Below are 13,432 nucleotides of genomic sequence, written 5' to 3' on the forward strand. Positions count from 1 at the left end.
TATAGTCTTAGAGTAATAAAAAGACTCTAGAAGTAATTTAGTCCAACTTTCAACCCAGTGCTGCATTCATCTATAGAAAAGCTAATATTAGCACCTACAATTTATTGTGTATTAACTGTTAGATAGTCTGCTAAAACCTTTATTAACATCATATGATTGATCACTGAACCACACTAAGACGTAGCTATTATTATCCCCTTTCAAATAAATAAATAAGTAAATATGCCAAGGTTTAGAAAGCCTAGGTCAGTTCTTCTCAGATTTCAATGCACATACAGCCTGGGGCCTTGTTAAAATCTAGATGCTGACTCAGTAGGTATGGGGTGGAACCCAAGTTTCTGCATTTCTAACAAGCGCCCCAGTGATGGTAGCACAGCCTAGGTAAATACTGCAAAGTCTCAAGGTAGGGATGTGCAGATTTAAAGCTTCTTCTGCGTAACTTCAAAGACTAAGTTCTTAAGACTAACAACTGCACCTCCACCCCACAGGAATATTGGTTATACAGTCTATCTGAATGCTTCTATTTACCAGAGAATCCTCTAGTTCACAAGACAGCTCCCCTTCCCAATTATGAATAGTTACAAAGTGAAACGTTGCTTCTTGTGCTGAATGAAATTCTGTACCTATGGAACTTCAGCGCATCACTTGTTGGACAATTACCAAAGAAGTACTTACTTTATATCATTGTTCCTTCTGAGTGCTCCATTTGTCAGGGAGCCATGGAGAGAAGGATGGGAGGATCTGGATACCAACACACCTCTTGAACCCATAACGTTAATTAATGAGTGACTTGATAAATGATGGGGCCAGAGGCATAGTATTCTAGAACAAGTCTAAACTTTTACTAACCTGAGCCAGATCTAAAGTAATAGTAATGTAGAAGAGGGAGATGATTGTAATCAGAACCAACTTTCCTTTTTCACGATTTCCAGTCACCAACATGGATATGGCCTTGAACATACTGATAAATAAAATATATCGTAAGTCATATTAATTAGATCCCTCCACTTGCCTGTATTTGTCAATTGAATCTACTCTTTCTCCCATTCACATAGAATAAGGCATATTTCCCATAGAAAATTAGTTAGGGCTCTGTGGACTGAATCTGTAAGTTATGAATGGTGAAAGTAACTTTCCTATAAACTAGCTGTATGCTCTCAAATTCTAAGTGAAATTATTTAGTCTCAAGGAGAGCACAGAATATGTAGAAAAGACATCGAGCCGGGAGTCAGAAAACCTGAGTACTAATACTGCCACTACAGCTAATTTCTTTGTGTCTTCATCTAACCATCTGTAAGAACAGGGGCTGGCTAGGATCAGACCAAATGGTTGCCCATTTCTCTTCCAGGTCAGAAATTCGAGGCATTAGTTTCACAGAGTGCAAGCAAAGCCTTGGGTTCCAAGGGAGACAGGCACCAAGCATCTCATAACCAAGAATCAAACTGTCAATTACTTTTCTTCACTTTCTAACAGCAGCAGGAAAATAAAAAAAAAAAAAATCAGGGTTGTTAGAAAACGAAACAGTGATGTCGACAGTAGATTCTAATCTCTTACTCACTTTTTCAGGACAAGATGTATTTCTCTTAAAAGCCAGTCGAGATAAAAGATTCACAGACGGATGGTGGCAATTCATGCTGCCTTGCCACTCAGTTCAGAATGTACTGAATTAATAGATACTTGGAAACCTTTCTCAGTTCCATATTCCCGACTCACAAATAGGAATTACGAGGTCTTTGACGTCCTGCTGATATTATATTGTTTCTTGATGTTCCTTTGGTAAATTTCTTTAAGTGTCTCTACCCTCAGCTGAAATGATACCTTACAATTTTTTCCATCAATAATCCTTAGTGACTTGTAAGAAGATGGCCCCTAAAACGCTGCCTTCCACCATTGGGAGACCAAGTTTCCATTTCGATGATAAACCACAAGAATTTTAGAAGCTATGGGCCAACTTTTATGGAGGTTTCTTGTTAATATTACTCATGATATATTTTCCCCCTATTACTCCAAAGCCATATCCCTTTCAATGACTGGAAAGAGTGTGTATTGTCTGAGTTTAGTGTCTGTAGAGGCAGAGGCTTGGGGGAAATAAGGCTTCTTGGGTGTGGATTCAGCACCAGGAAAGTTCTCTGATAATGGAATTGCAGGATCGAAAATGTAATAGAGCCAATTATTCTAAAATCAGACTTTAGAGAGTGAAGGGCAAAGAGAAAGGAGGAGCTCACATTAATCAACACTGGCTCTGTGCCAGGCACATGAGCGTGCCTTTACCTGCATTTACCGTTTAAGTTCTAAGAAGAAGCTATTTATTATTTCTGCTTTCCAAGTGAAGAAATTAAGTGGGACTATGAAAGTTTAAACAGCACGCCCAAATTTACACAGCTAGCAAGCAGCAGAGAACCAGTGGCTCCAAAATGTCTTCTGAGACCCAGAATCTAAACTCTTTTCTCAGCATTCCTGGCTCTGCCAATTACTTGTTATGTTACCTTGGATGAATTACTGATGAACCCAGCAGAAAGTCTACCTCCTCAAGAAAAAAAGTGTAGGGTGCTTTTGAGGCTTTTGCCCAGAATAAACAGAGTCCCTAGCAATAAGTAAGCACATTAAAAATTGTAATCATTAAAGTTATCAACATTATTATTCCAGCATGCTGCCTCTTTTAAATACAGATCTACATACATACATACATAAAATTAGAATAGTGCTGAGACAAAGGAGGAACAGAGGAGAAGAAGAAATAAAATGCCATTTTCTCCCTGAATTGTATGCTGATGTGTGTTTTGATTATGTGGTCACAAAGGTGACATTTCAAGCCTCCACGATGTGTCCCTCGGACCACAGTCAGGATGAATGGTGGCAACGTTCATAAATGGAATCCCTCCTTTTTCCTTTATTTTCCCTCCAATTACATTCTCTCCTCCCCACTTCTTACTCTGGTCTCCCATCTAATTGTATAAAGCCTCCTTGTCCTCTCTTATCTCTGAAGCATTCATCTTGAGAGACGTCGGCTAGAGAAGCAGAACAAGAGTGGTAAAGGGGATGGATGGAACTGGCCAGATGCATGTGGTTGAGGAGAGGCCCCACTTCGATTCCTGAGCTTCCAGTATTGAACAGAACTGTGAATGGAACTCTAGGGCCTGTAGAGATCATCTAGTATGCTTGGTCCATTTACCAGATGAGAAAACCAAGGCACAAGGAAAGGGACTCTGACCACCAGGGAGTGAAGGCAAAGGCTGCTCTGGCTGGTAGTCTCCTTTCTTTCCAAGCAGTCTCAGTCCCCATTTCATCTTCTGTTAGGAGATACATCATAGTGATTGCCTGTGGTCATTTCAAACTGTCACTTTTGTCTCTGTCCTCTTTACCCCCAGGTTCCTGATGCGGGAGCTCCAAAAGATATTCATCATCTTACTTTCTTTACACACTTTGAAACCACCAAACGTTTCTCCAAACAGGTTACTCTCTTTTTCCAATCCTGAATTTCAACCCTGGAACATTCTCCAATAAAACTCAAATGAGAGAAGTCAACTGAAAACAAATATACTCCAGACTTACAAAACTAATATATGCACATATGGTTTTAGGCGTACGTTCATGTGTGTGCAGGCGTGTGTCATTCCACAACATACTTTATAGAAGCAGTTGACTTGCTTTTGCACATCGGACAAGTAGGTCCACATTTCTTGCCTCAGACTTTAAGCTCATTAGGATAAGAGGGTTTTGTTAGATTACTCTGAGCTTTCCTCTTACCTTAGAAGTCCAGGCTGTCTCTGGGCAGGTTGCTATATTTCTGAGTGATCTTTTCTCCAACCTATCACCTTGGCTTATCAAATATACAAACCAAGTTGAAGTATGTTTTAGGGAGCTCCAACTCAATTTTTGCAGAATTGTGATAATTATTTTTTGTGTCCCAGGATCAAGTGCATTGGAGAAGTTACATATTAAAAAAAAAAAAAAAAAGCTAATGAATTCATGTATTCTGTTTGGAAATCTTTGTGTGTTCGTTGGTGGTACTCTTCACCCCACCCCCTCTTTGGAGATCAAAAGCTCCTCTTTTGGACCAAGGGACAAATCAGGTTTTAGAAATTGCCACACTTTCCCCACCCTCCTTCTGAACAGGCGGCAGCTTGGGCTTCTTGGATCTTGGCAGTTGCATTCCCCCTTTGTCCCCGAGGTGGTCCAGGGGAGGACCCCAGCCATTGTCCCAGGCTCCAACCTTTGTTGGATTCTTGAGAAAGGACTGCTAAGGCAGACATAAGGCCGGCTTTCAAGTTTTCCCGCCTCAAAAACTCTATTGAGGCGTTTTGTGTGGTTACTTGTGGGGGTCAGGCTTCTGATCTGACCCCTCGCATCCCCGGGTAATTAGAGCATGCAGAACAGCACCTCCTTCCTGGCTAATTGGCTCTCTCAATGAACCTTTCAGAGAGGAAGTTTGTCTATGACTCACTTGCCCTCTACAGCACACTTCAGGCCCTAGCACACTCATCTGTCTAGGTGATGGGATAGAGACTTAGGAAGTGATTAGAACTGGGATCAAACAAGTCCCTGATTGCCCCATTAGCAATGGGGCCCATTAACTCTTTGAGAGCTTTCTACCACCCTGGTGGGAAACTGATTGCAACTGAAAGCACTTTCTCAGACTTGGTGATGCTAACATGTTTATAACATGTTTCCAGAAAGTATGGTAGCTCCTGGGATCTACCTGGGAATCAATTAGCATGGTATTAAAAAAAAAAACAAAAAACCACAACATTTACCTTGATATTAACAAACACCTTAGGAAAAGACAGAAAGCTGTCAGGGAAGGGAGTTGAAATAGAAAATAGTTATGTCAATAAATCATGATACACCGGTGGCAGGAATCGGGTATAGGGAAGTAATAAGGATTCTGTTCTAGGACAGTCACTATGGTCACCAGATCAATGGACCTGCATGCAGTTACTTCAAGAAAGCAAGTGTAAAGGCTCCTGAATAGCCCTAATACAGGGCCTCCCTGGACACAATCCTTGTAGACAGCCCTCAAGCCAGGCCACTCCATCTTGTAATAGCCACATTACATTTCCTGCTGGAAAGAGTAAGGATTCTTAGCAGGCTCCAATGCAGACAAATTCGGTCTTGGTTTTGTAGGCCATCTCTTGTTTTTCATGAATGATTTACCTCCTACTTTCCTGGCTGATGCCCAGGTCATTCACAGACTGTAACTTGAATCTTCCCTGACAGGTTGTGACTTTTAGGAGTTCTTAAGTGGTGAGTTATGTGAACAAGGAATGCTAAACGTTAAAAATAAAGACAAACACCAGGCTGTTAACACTGCTTACTTTAAGGATGGTGAAGAATGATGGAGGAGTGAGGGGGTGGGAGTAGAGTTATTTTTTTTCTTGATACAGTTTTGAGTATATACTTTTTATGGTACTACAATAAGTTTTTAGTTTTGAAAATGTGTAAAAGAAACTTTTAAAAATGTGTTTATAAATTTTCCTTAAGAAAACACATAAGTTGGCTTTTATTTATCTTGGCGTTCTTACTCGATGCATCTTGTGTCACATGGATAAGTAAGTATGAGATTTTGCTAATGATAAAAAATATTATTTAAGAGTTCATATAGATGAGCCTGTATATTTGCATATTGAATCTCAGCTCCAACACTTACCAGCTGGATAGTTTTGGGTAATTTATTCAATTTCACCGAAGATCCAGGACCTTCGTCTGCTAAATGGAGATATTTTGTAAATATCTTAATGGTTTGCCATGTGGATTAAAAAAAATAAAGACAGGGGGCGCCTGGGTGGCGCAGTCGGTTAAGCATCCGACTTCAGCCAGGTCACGATCTCGCGGTCCGGGAGTTCGAGCCCCGCGTCGGGCTCTGGGCTGATGGCTCAGAGCCTGGAGCCTGTTTCCGATTCTGTGTCTCCCTCTCTCTCTGCCCCTCCCCCGTTCATGCTCTGTCTCTCTCTGTCCCAAAAATAAATAAACGTTGAAAAAAAAAATTAAAAAAAAAATTAAATAAAATAAAGACAATGCATATGTAGCATCCAGTACCACACTGAACACCCGGGGATGGCTTTGTCAACAAATGCCAGGGTTGTCATAGTTGAGAGAGCTCTGTTCCAGGAGAATTAAGTCAAGATCACCCCACAGGAGAGAGTCTGCATTCCAGGCCCTTGACTTTAAACTTACTTCCTTCTCAGGACGCCAGGTGGGTCCCTCTATTGATTCTTACTGTCATCTCAGAGGTTCAAGGGAGCAGGTTTGTTCTACTATCTCCATTTTATACAAGAAACAACAGAAAAATTCTAAATCTGGCTCAAATCATCCAGAACTCTCTTCACAGCCTAACAGTGTGGTTTACTCAGAAATCCTACTGCTTTTGCAACAGAAAAAAAATGGTATTTTTAGGGTACCACAGATGATTTCCCCATCTTGGGTTATGGTATTCTTGTGATTTTTCTCACTGTGGGATTTTAACAAACTGAATCCATTGGTGGAAATGGTTTGATCTCTGTCTCCTACATCATGAGAGCACACGTTATTCATCTGTATACAATGTGCAACACTTGTCATGACCTTTGAACGGGTAATAAAAAAAGCTTACAATGTGAAAAAAAAAAAAAAAAACCAAATACAGCACAGATGATTTTCCCAACTAGATGTTAAATGTTAATGGAGGGGACACAGTCTTATTCATTCTTACATCCCCAGCAACATGTGCTATGCCTGGGGCATAGTAGGACTCAATAAATGAATTCTAGCTACGATTTGAAAATCTTAAAAAAAAAAAAAAAAAAGGCTTCAAGTATCCACCACTTCATTTGCTGACTGCAAGGCATGTCCTTGGGCAACTGCCTATTGAGAAAGGTAGGGCCAGACTTTGAATCCTTTAGACGATAGAAAAAGAAAGGGAGGAGGAGGGAATAGGGAGATACAGAAGAAGAAGAAGGAAGATATATGGAAAAGATGGAGAAAGAAAGAGGACGAGAAGAAAGAAAGAAGATTTATGCGCGTATATCCTGTCTTACGAATAGCGCATATAAAGAGCGGTAACACAAATGAGGCTTGGTTTGGAAAGAAACAAGACAAAGGGTCAGAATTTTCTGAATTAACAATAGAGACGTTTGTAACATGCTCAGGGGAGGATGTGACAAGACTTCTATTTTCAGGCCTCACTATTAATTTATGCCGATTTTACACAACATGCCCAATACCAATTCCTGGTATTGTTCTCTCTTCACGTACACACGTGTACACGCATACTTTTTATCTTTACACGTATATATTTTCGAGGTGGCAGTATCTGCTGGAAACTTCTTATGTTTCACACTCAAGGTTCATAGTTTGGAAAGACCAGAGCTGAAACCTGTTGTCTTTCTGTCTGCCCATTTAGTAAGGACTGTGCAGTCTGTGGGTGCTTAGAAGCAGAGTCTGTGCTAGAAAGCACACAGGTCTGAGGTCAGGAGACCGGGCTTCCACCCAAACTTGACTTTGGGTATCATTTACTTGACCAGGACCTATTCTTTTTCTCTTACAATATCAGTTTTGCTTACGTGGGAAGAATCCTAAGTAAAAAATCTTTAAGGTTTTTTTTGGTTTTGAAATCTTCTCTTGTCTTCTTTCCATGAAAGTCTATTTTGGCCTTGAAAATGAGGTGCCTCATGGGCTGGTAATACTGTTTATTATGTGTGTTGTCAGGGTTCGTGCTAAGGGCTTCATGTGCAATATCTCATTTAATCTTCACATCAACCCTGCAAGAGGGCACTGCTCTTCCATTTTACAGATGAGGGCCAGAAGAATCTCAGAGAAATGCAATTTTGATCATGTTCCTTTATGGTCACTTTTGAGATGGCCCTTCTTAAGAAATGCCTTGACAGGATCTTCACATGCATGGACTCTACATAGATACCAGCTGACTACCTTTCTTCAAGTTCCCTCTTATATGGTATGTACCAGATGGAACACCCAGCCACATAAATAATAGCAATGGGCCATTTGTTGATTTCCTTCCCTTGGAGAAACTGTCAAGAGGGAAGTCCATAGGCTGGGAAATAGAAGATACAGATATTACTCTTTCTCTCCATAAATTCTCTGTTTATCCTTGAGAAAAATATTTCTTTCTCTTGGGTTCAGTTGCCCCAACTGCAAATGAGGGAGAGCAGAGAATATGGATTTGATTTGGATAGTACAATTGGATAAGAGCACACCAAAGCTTTGGTGCTTAGGTTGAATTCTAAGCCACTCCTTTCTAGGCATATACCGTTTGCAAGTTACTTAACCTCACCCAAACTCAGTTATTTTTGCTATAAAATGGGCATAGTATGAGTTTGTTTCCTACAAGTTTCTCGTGAGTACTGAGTGACTTAATGCATATGAAATAAGTAGTATGATGCCTGGTAGAGTACAAATTAACTATTACTAGCATCCTCTTGATGAAAGTGTGAATAACATATGTAGAACAACTGGTTTCTAAGAACTCTCCCTATACTGTTTGAGAGGATTTTGCGTACAGATTTTGAAGCCTGATCTCTGAGTCTAGTCACACATCGGGGAAGGGCATTCTTGGAGGAGGGTTCAGCATGTACACAGAATGGAAGCAAGAGAGAAGCTCATGCTGAGAAATAAAAACAGCTTCATACAGTTGGAGCACTGGGCATGTGTATACACCGAGGGATGGAGACTCAGTGAGAAAAGAGGGGAGAATCATGGAGAGCCCTAGACAGCAGGTGACAGAGGAAGGGCTGTATCCTGTAAACAGTGGGGAGCAGAGGAGTGTCCAGATGAAGTCAGACCTGTAAAGTGAAGAATGGCAATGATATACATATGTCTACGGAGCACATGCTCAGCTAATAAGCTGGTTTTATTTAGATCATGTGTTGACTTTGGGAATGATTTGGGAGGTTAGGCTTGAATGGGTGATGAGGTGTCCTGGGGGCCCTCCCAAACCACATCTTGGCACTGCTACTGGTGGGATTCAGAGGGAAGAGAGAGAAACTGGACCCTGGAAGGCCTGCAAAGAGGCCTATGCAGTTATCTGTGGAGGGATGCTGTGAGCTGGACTCAGGCAGTGGCCACTGGCATGGAGGGACAAGCCCAAGGCCACTGCAAGGTTGGAAGGGCAGCCTCTCTATCTCTAGCTTGGCTGCCAGTTTGGATGTCCTCCTTTGGTTCAGAAACCTGACCACTGAGACTCTGCCCGCCCCAGGGGCTGCTCTGTGGACCCAAGGCCCAGCACAACATGAGGAACAATGAGCTCAGCTCCTGGGTTCCCCTGCTTCCAGAAGGGGAATGGGCATGCCAGGTAGGAGTTTCTCAGACACTCTTCCTCCTCCACCCCTTGATTTCGGGAATGCATAGAGAACCACTGTGGTTTGGATGTGAGACGTGGAGCACAGCAGCCAAATGAAGTCAGGCTGTCCGTCTGTTCTAAATTTAACTCCTTAACCACGTTTGGGCACAGTACCTTGTCTGAGGTTGTTTTCTACCCCAATGTATAATGTCAGGGCGTGCCAGGGAGGGATGCGGGCAGTGGCGGCAATGGGCCTAGGAGAAGAAAATACGAGCAGCCCCTACAGCCAATCTGATTAGCGCATACGCTCCCAAATGCACCCTCCACCCTGAAACCTCACTCCGTCACCAGTGATTGACTATAGGCAAGCTGCCTTCTTCAAACAGAATTTGAAAAAATCACCATTTCAGAGTCTCTGTGCATAAGTGTGATTCAGTGCTCCTTTCCTCAACTTCTTTCAGGGGCATAAAATTTGGAAAATATTAATAATTGCTATTTTAGGCATTCCCCACATAAAAGACACAGAGATAAACACTCTCTATTTGTTATCTCACTTAATCCTCACAGCAGTCCTATGGATTAAATACTATTATTAGCTTCCTTATAGACTGGGAAAAAACCTTAGAGTGATTAGCTAATTTTCCCAAGGCCTCACAGCTAGCCTGTAAAGAGTCCAGACTTGAATTCAATATTCTCTCAAACCAAATGGTACTTCACGGATTCCTCAGAGCAGGGGAGTATCTGCATGGACCAGTTGAGCCAGCCTGCTACTCGTGAAAAGGTAAAATAAAATACCATCAGCCCATTTTAGAGACAGACAAAAGGACGACCAGAGAAGATTAGTGGTGTGCCCTAAACCTCTCAAGGAGCAAGTGGAAGAGTAAGCACTGGAACCAGGATGCCTGTCTCCAAGAGAATGATCCAGAATGAACAGAGAATTTGCTGTCAGATATTTAAAACAAAACTTTTTATTTTGAACTATTTTTAAACTTACTAAAAAGTTGCAAAACTAGAACACATTTCTATATATCTTCTCGCGAACCTCCCCCGATGTTAGCATCTTACATAACCATAGTGCAACCATCAGAACCAGAAAACTAACACTGGTAAAACACCACTAACTAAACTCAAGGCCTTACTGAAATGTCATCAGTTTTTCCACTCACATTCTTTTTCTGTCCCAGAATCCTCTCAAGATCCCACAGAACAGTTAACCATTGTTTACTCTTAGTTTCCTACAGAGTCTGACAGTTTTTAGTCTTTCTCTTTCACGACTTTGACATCTTTGAAGAGTGCTGGTCAGTTATTTTGTAGAAGGTCCCTCACTTTGTGTTTGTCTAGTGTTTGCACATGATTGGACTGAGGTTAATGCATTTGGGGCATGAAGGTCACAGAAGTGATGTTATATCCTCCTTAGTACATTATGTCACCAGGTTTATGCTACCCATGTGTCTTATTGCTGGTGATGTGACATTACCTTTGGTGACTTGGAGAAGGTGGTTTCTGCTGGGTTGTTCCGCTGTAAGTTGATCTCCCCTCTGTGCCTAGAGTTGGCAAATATCTTGGGAACTATAACTCTGAGACTCTATCTATCCTGTTTCTCTCTAATCTTTCACTCACTGATTTCAGCATCCATTAGTAAAACTTGTAGGCAGCAAGTATCCCTGTGTTGTTTGCTCACTGCTCAATTTCAATTTCTTCCCTTCCATTTGTATGAATGCAAATTGCATTGTAAGGAAGGACTGACCATTCACTCCCATCTAGCTAGGCAATCAAATACTTTTTTTTTTTTTTTATCCTTGTGAACTTATGGATATTTATTTTTTACTGTGGATTCTAATCCAATACTATCATCTTCTATTCTGTTGCTCAAAGTGTTCAGCTTTGGTCATGAGGAGCCCCTGTGGGTCTGTTGCTAGTTATCTTGCATTGCAGTATTCAACTTTCTTTTTGTTAATTGAAGCTGCTGCCTAAAACAGAAGTAGAAATGATTTCCCTAGTTCCTCTTTTTCTCTTATTTCTTACATCATCTTCTACCTTCATCCTGTTTCCAAAGTCTGAAAGTCTCAGCTCCAAAGTGTTTTAAATCTCTCCTCATGGCCTCCTCCCAGTTTGGGATTCTTCACTTCTCATTTAAACCACTGTGACATTTTGGTATTACTCTTCCCAGTCGCTTCCTCACCGCCCTCCTCACCCCCATAACTGAACCCTTTTCCACTTGGCAGATTAAAAAATGTTCTGAAAATGTAAAGATCAGATCACCCCCCTACAAATGCTCCTGCTTGCTCTCAAGGACAGAACTGGTGCTCCTTAGCCTGACTTGTGAGACCATCCATGATTTGGCCATAGTCAACTTCTTCATTCCCGTCTACTAGTCCTCCATCTGTTTTGTGATCCCACCCCTGAGTTCTTCATCTTTCCCATTTCATCGTTCTCTACCGTTGCACATGCTATTGATTTTGCTTAGAATGGCCTTAATCTTGAAGAGAAGATAATAAAGATGCTTACTTTAGTTAGTGCTTTCTCTATTAATCTTGCAGATATCTTAATACCCCACCTCAGAGGTGGTTTGAATTTATAGAACCAATGAAAGAACTTCTCACTCAATAGATATCCATTTATTCAAAGGACCCCTGACTATTTTCACCACTTCTTGTACATCTGATTTACATCTTCTGGACTGGAGTGAGAAGGAGGTTCTGAAGAATATTTTTAAATATTCTATTTGAGTGTCAATATTGTGGCAGGGCAAGCATAACTGTGGATTGTGATGGAGGTTAACTCCATCTTTTGTGAGTTGATTCCTTTCCTTTTGTGGAATAACACCATCACCACTATCATCATTACCTCATCATCATCATTGCTGCCTCACTACCACGACCAACACCAAAAGCTCAACACAGTCACCATCACCAATAAAATCTGCACTAACATTATGACTGCTACCACCATCAAACCCAGCAACAAAACTAAACAGCCGTTATCTCAGCATTACCATCACCATCAGCACCATTAACCACCATACCACTAAACCAGCAAGAAGTAGCCTTTACTGATTGCCAAGTGTATTAAACACCTCATGTGTTTATATTTCATATGTATGATATAGGTCTATATCATACATATGCATATCTCATATATATAACTTGTTTTATGTATGAAGAACCTTAACATAAAGAAATTAAGTCATTTGTTCCAGAATTACTCTATTGGTAAGTGCTGGAAAGTACAGAAATGTTGGATATAAGTACTGAGTGAATTTACATGTATGCTAATTCAACTCTCATTTATATAGGGTGGGGGGGGGGGAATACTGTAGACAAGAGGTTGAAAATGGCCCAAATCTTGCTCTTACTCTTACATTAGAACTGCATTCACTGTGCTACACAGACTATTTTCCCTTCTGGATGGACTCTAGTATTATCTTTAGATGTTGCTCATGGCATAACTGTTTAGCATCCCATATAGGCACGTAGTCCCCAAACAAGAGACAAAAAGAAAATGAGCACAGAACCCCAGAACAAGACTTAAAAGGCAGTAAGAGTGATTTTCCTTCCTCAAGTCCCCAAAACTAAACATGACAATAAATGAATTTTTTATTTTATTTTTCACTTGAGTTTATCCCATTAATAATGCATGAATTTAATGTGCTGTTTCAGAATGAACATGGAGGCATCACTTAGTCTCTCAGACTGCATCTCAGCAGCCAAAAAAGAATTCCGAGTCCATGACTAGGGAGCAAAGGTAAAGTCTTCTGATGTGACTGACACAGATGAAGAAGCAACGAAGCAGAGAAATGAAAGATGGTGGCTCCAGAAGGCAGAGGCAGATTTGGAGAATCCCTTTAATCTCAGTGGTGGTCTGTGGGGCTGAGTTGGTTCAGCGTCCAACTCTTCATTTCAGCTCAGGTCATGCTCTCACAGTTCATGGGATCAAGCCCCACACTGGACTCTGTGCTGACAGCACAGAGCCTGCTTGGGAGTCTATCTCTCCCTTTCTTTCCTGCCCCCCAAAATAAATAAACAAAAAAACCTCTCAGTGGTAGGAAAAGGTTTGGACTTGGTTTGTTGTATATTTGAGGAATGAAATGGTTTGTAGCTTCTGAATGGTTTTCTTCCTCAGGTGAGGCACAGCCAGGTCTATGGGAGGAGGGAGCAA

Source organism: Puma concolor, chromosome D4 (genome assembly GCF_028749965.1).
Source record: "Puma concolor isolate L17-30 chromosome D4, mPumCon1.1.hap2, whole genome shotgun sequence".
Taxonomy (NCBI): Eukaryota; Metazoa; Chordata; class Mammalia; order Carnivora; family Felidae; genus Puma; species Puma concolor.